The 6,000-nt window shown below is 34.5% G+C and overlaps 1 protein-coding gene across 1 annotated transcript in view; it reads left to right on the top strand.

The window, feature by feature from the left end:
* Positions 1-5,310: 5,310 nt before the first annotated feature.
* cu (NADP/NADPH phosphatase nocturnin) overlaps positions 5,311-6,000 on the top strand; it is a 114,144-nt gene continuing 113,454 nt past the window's right edge. The window contains exon 1 of the mRNA XM_081728017.1: positions 5,311-5,329. The gene's annotated coding sequence lies outside the window, so the exon portion shown is untranslated. The remainder of the gene's footprint in view (positions 5,330-6,000) is intronic.

The following is a 6,000-nucleotide window of genomic DNA, read 5'->3' as shown; positions in this document are numbered from 1 at the left end:
TTCAGTGCAAATCACGCATTTTATTCTTCTATAATGATTCAATTGATGTCCCTCCTTCATAATCGCGACGTGAACTTCCGCACCTATCACATTGTCTAAATATTAGAAAATATGCGTCATATTTACGTGGTGTATCCTCTGTTAAATACAATACGTCCTGTAAGCCATGCCCGGTGCCATTGTTCTGTGAATCTAGCTTTCATGGAGGCGAGTTAGTGTGGTGGGGAACAGCCTATATTGTGAAGGATTGATCTTACATTATGGTCTGTGAACCGCCAATTACACTGGACTCAAGTTCAGGCCGTAGTTTGCAGGCCACATTAATAGTTAAGCCCTGTCCTTCATAAACTTGGTATTGCTCAAGAGCCCAAAAGACAGAAACTCAATGGAACTCATATCCTGTACACAATTTTACAGTATCCTGTCTTCTAAACAGTTATACATCTAAACATTCTTTATTTGTGAATTAGTACTACATACTTCCTAAAATACAGGGTTTGCCCGTAATTGGACTGGCCGCCGTGTGGCGCTCCAGTCGCCAGCAGCGAACTCCCCGATGGGGGATTTGTGGCAGGATCTAAGCTAAGCAACGCACCAAGCAGCAATCGTGTCCGAGTTCTGAGGCAGTGAGGATCACACATGACATAAAAGGTATTTTCGAGTTTTTGTCACAGCAGACGAACTGTTAATGCCGTTTTCTGCAAAGAAGTCCTTGCGCACTTGCACAGAGCCGTCAAACAAAGATCCGGAGATTGCTGATCATTGGAAGCTCCACCACGGCAACGCTTCAGCCCACACCACCTTCGTTATGAGTACCTACCTTGCCACAGCCACCGTGCAACCCCGATGTGTGCCCATCAGGCTTTTTTCTGTTCCCAAAGCTCAACAGAAGCCTGAAGGGCCATTGTTTCGATGGCGTTCCCGTCATTCTCCCGGCTGTCACAGTGTCTGAAAGAGGTTACAGCAGCTGACTTCCAGGGAGTCTTTGCAGCGTGGAAATCGCGTTGGCAGCGGTATATCGACGCCCAAGCAGCCGATTTTGAAGAATTTTAACAATATGTATCAATCGGATCAATAAATTCTTTTTGCCAGACCCAGTTTAATTACTTTACAAACAAACCCTCTACGTTATGTTCTTGTCAAATGTTCACTTTTTTAAAAGTATGTTGTGTATGCATGAGAAAGATTAGGTAAGGTGACATTAACATACTTGCATGAATGCACGTTTTAAATCAGTATAAATTGTCATTTTCATATATTTTTGTATAAAATGCTGACCAAAATGACCACAATGTTCTTGAAACAGTTATACTGTATTTTAAGCAAAGATTTGTGTTGAATGTAAAACATGTATCCGGCCCTGCCATTGAGCCGATATAGAATAGATTGTTCCCAGTGTTTTTTAAGTGCTAAAGTCAAGGCAATAGGTCAGTAACTATCTGTTTGTCCTTGTTTATTTCTAATATTAGGTCCATTAGAGTTTTCTTTTTCATCTTCCTGGAATTTCAGTTGCGAATTAAACAATGTTGGTTATGTTAAAGTAGATTTTCAGGCAAGTGTACTTTATGTCATTTATTCCATGAGTAATGCATATACCAACTACACACACACATTATATATATATATATAATTACTTTACTGCATGTAGTAACTATGTTCAAAATTGCTTTCAAGCTGTATTGCTGTTTTTTCTCAAATTGATGTACGGAATAAGGTATATCAATGTAAGTTATAATGATCTTCTTGATTACGAACATTATTAACTCACTTTTATTTACATGCACATACATAAAAGTGATGTCAAAGGAAAGAGAAACAAAGCTCTGATTGTTTACATATCTATTATTTTACAGATCATAGGCAGGACCGGATTTATCATTAGGCTTACTTAGCTAGGGCCTAGGGGCGCCGTACTACGAAAGTTAATAAGCAAGACGAAAAAATTGGAAATTTTGAGTAATAATAAACATGGCTAAGTTTCGTAATAAACTTTTCTCCTGATTCATTTAGTTATATGATTTTAGTGTTAATAATAATAATAATGATAATAATAATAATAATAATAATAATAATAATAATAATAATAATAATAATAATAATAATAATAATACACTGAGAAAAAAAGGACTAGGATTTCCGTGTGGATACATCGTATTTACGAGGTGCGCTCCTTAAGTAATGTAATTTCATGTATAAAAGTACAGCAGGTGGGAATCCCATGCCAAGTCCGGAGTTCGGCGTCGTGTTAAAATCATCTTTCCTCTCTTTTCTTCTCAGAGAATGATATGACGTCTTATTACTCTGGTAAGGTAGGGAGTCACAGATTTAGAAAGAACCAAGCGGAGACAGTCGTAGAAAGGTGGTAGCAACATTATATACGTAAGTTACCACCGTCAGAATGAGTATGGCGTTAATTCTAGATTTGAAATTGTAGTCCCACAATACAAAATTTTCGCTGGAGGGTGGTGTAGATCGTACTAAGGATGAAACAATATTACTTAATGTGGTGACGCGCGAAACCTGGTAAAAACAGCATTTACATGCCGACTGGATTATGTATTTTTCTCCGTGTAATAATAATAATAATAATAATAATAATAATAATAATAATAATAATAACGAATCATTTCGTATTACACTAGGAACATAAAAGGCCCTATCCGGTTGCAGTGATGTGAACAGACTTTGGGGGAGATGGCTAAAATTCTACTTAAATGTAGAAGGGACTATGGAGATTCTACATTCAGAAAAGAAATTGTCCTAAAATTTAATGGAACACAGTCTAAAAAAAAGGCACGAAACCTTAACATTATTGTCAATGCAAAATCAATGAAAACAAATAATTCTTCCACGTATCTCATGGCTGAAAATTAACTTAGGTATAGAACGGATTATGTAGATTCTACATTCAAAACATAAATTGTCCTAAAATGGGTGGAACATAGCCCAAAAAATCACGAAACATCGACATTAAAGTCGATGAAAAATCTGTGAAAAAAAATGAGGTCGTAAACATATGTCGAAAACTATAATAAAGAGCTGACTGATTAAAAGCTTATTGCAAAGACATACTGAAGAGCTTAAAAGCGCTGTATAGCACGTAAGGTAAATATGGATAGAACATTGTCAAAAGTTAAGTTGTTTGAGTAAAATCAATAATAGTGATAAAGTATATGCATCTTCTTCGAATTACCCAGGACGCCCCATGCGAAGTTTACGTGCTTGAACTATCTCACATCTGAATTTGGAATCTCCGGACTCAATTTAGCACGCAACATGACTTTTGACCTGATCACGTGACACAGTCTGGTCCTTATGGCAAATCGGATAGGCCCTTTCAGCAATCAAATTTCATTAACTATTTTTTTTTCTCTATATAATTTACAATCATATAATTCTATTAAAAACTATTACGACAAAACTTTGGATTTAGTCTTACTTAATGTAAAGAGTGATATTGCAATAAGTCGTAATAAACATCATCCTTCTCTTCCTTATCAGTTTTATATCAAAAATCAGATTAAGAATTTCAAATCTTCTTTCTTTTGAATAAAAACTTTAGCATATTAAGAAGATGTCGTCCCCTTTTGTCCCTCGTCATTTCCACCCTTTTGTAAATGTATTGAATTTATGTGACAAAAATTGAGTTAAAAGTGAATCTTACGCACTACTAACATTATTTCGCAATTTTTTTTATTTATTTAATCACCATCATCATCATCATAGGTATTCTGCCCTTACTGGCAGGTCACTTGCCGCAGCTGAGAAGCTTCCATGCTCCACGGTCCTCCGCTAACCTTTTTGTCTTCGCGTATGATCTTTCTGTTTTAATATCATCCATTAATTGTAGTCTCCTTCGCCCCCTCCCTCTCTTTCCCGCCACCATACCCTATATGACGTCCCTCATGATACAATTTCTTCTTAGGCAATGTCCCAACCAGTTTCTCTTTCTCTTGTTAATAATATCTAAAAGTGTTCTTTTCCCCCCCACCATTTCTAACACTCTCTTATTCGTTTTCGCTCAACCCAACTAATTCTTTCCATTCTTATTTATTTAAAGAAAGAAGAAAATGTAATATATTGGGTGTATCCAATATATTAAATTACATACATACAAAATTAAAATATTCTAAATTACAAAATAACAATATACAAAATACTAATGGAATAAAATAAAATAATTTTTTAAAAAAGTTAACTGCTACAGAAATTGACAAATCAAACTTCATACTTGTGCTATTGCTTCTCGCTTGTGCTAATTGTGCTATTACTTATCTAAAAGGAAATTGGACTTTCTAGATTCCCTTTATTAATAGAGTTTAACGTATCCAGTATTCATAGATGACAGGACTTCCGACTTCCAGAAGTCATGTTTAATTTCCTGTGTCGGGCAGATTAACGCAATGCATTTGTTTCTATATTGCGAAAATTTTTGTATTTCTTATGCAAAAAATAAAGAAAAGATAGAAAATGGCTCACATAAGCAAATGCTTGTGTGAGAGCCTGATTCTCGAATTTTATTTATTTTTTTGTTTTCTTACCGTAACATATAACATTTATAATTCTTATTTTTAGTTGAGAATATTTTTTTTTAAATACGTTTTGATTTTTTTAACCACTGTAAAATTAACCTTTTATATGCTTTGGAATTACTTTCCTCCTTGATTCGGAGTGGGAGTTCATTATAGATCTTGGATGTGCATATTCACATTCAAAGCTCTTTATTTTTAAAAAAAAAAATAATAAATAAAATTACAGAGGATGTAACTTTACAAAATATTTAATTTGAAAGTAAAAGGTACAATAAAGGTTTTGACACGAGTTCATTTTATTTCCACGTCAGGTTGTTGAATGAAACATCGAGACTAGCACTACCTTGTTTTTGTTTTCTGAAAATAAAACAGCGTCTAGTAATAACTTTGTATACATACATATTTAATTTTTATTGCCGTCTGCTCCAGAGTAAAATAAAAAGAACAAAACACACTCCTTACTACATCTCTTCTGTTATAGTGTAAACAAGTTAAATATTTATGAAATTAGTATTTAATTTTGAACATTTCCACGGTCACAGTCAAGGATGCAGTGCATAGCACAATCTTTAACCGGAGAAAGCTAGGTTCTGAGTATTTGGTTCCAACTTATACTAATCTTCAGAGTAGACAATATAATTAGTCAATAGAACCTCATTAGTTGACTTCCTGTACTTCGTACATTTGTGTATAACCTTTATCTCAATCAAAACCTTGATTTGCAGTTATTGGCCGCCGAAGAAAATTCGCTAGAGAAGAGCTACTTGAAATATAAGAATACATCTTTAGAGAGACAGGTATTTCATTTAATTTTTTTTTCTTTTTTATGCTGTTGAATTATCTTTTTATGAGCAAAGGTATTTACTTTAATTAACTTTTCAATTTTACTAGAGATAACCAATAAATGACAATATCACTTCGTTTTTACAGTTAATCTTTAATTGGCTTATACTATTAGATCAAGTCACTCGTCTACCACTGTAGACATTGAATTAAACAAGAACTTTCCTAGATCCCCAAAAGTATTCCAATACTTTACCCACACCTGGCATTATCATACATCTAAAATATCAGCAGCCACACTTGGCTTTTCAACCTAAAATATCAATAGCCACTTCTGGCTCATATCCAATTACAAAATCTTCAGCCACTTATTTAAGGTTGCCATTCCTTCCGGAAAATCCGGGAACATATTGGAATCGAGATCTGCGCCCCGGCGTCCCGAAAATATTTCTCGGGACGCTTAAATGTCCCGGATTTCAGCGAAGAAGAAAGGAAGGGACTATTATAGTTTGCTTTTCTCAGGATTAGGTATATAATTATCCTATTTTAATTCTGACCGTGGCAATTCAAAAGCTGAAAAAGACTTGAATACATAAAACATAGATTTAATTAAGTTCACGATTTAACTACTTTGACATTGAACGAAGCATTCGTTTGATTGGGCCAGGGACAAAAGATTTTACTG

This window comes from Thermobia domestica, chromosome 10 (genome assembly GCF_964235325.1).
Source record: "Thermobia domestica chromosome 10, izTheDome1.hap1.1, whole genome shotgun sequence".
Lineage (NCBI taxonomy): Eukaryota > Metazoa > Arthropoda > Insecta > Zygentoma > Lepismatidae > Thermobia > Thermobia domestica.
This window is presented reverse-complemented; position numbering and strand designations above follow the sequence as displayed.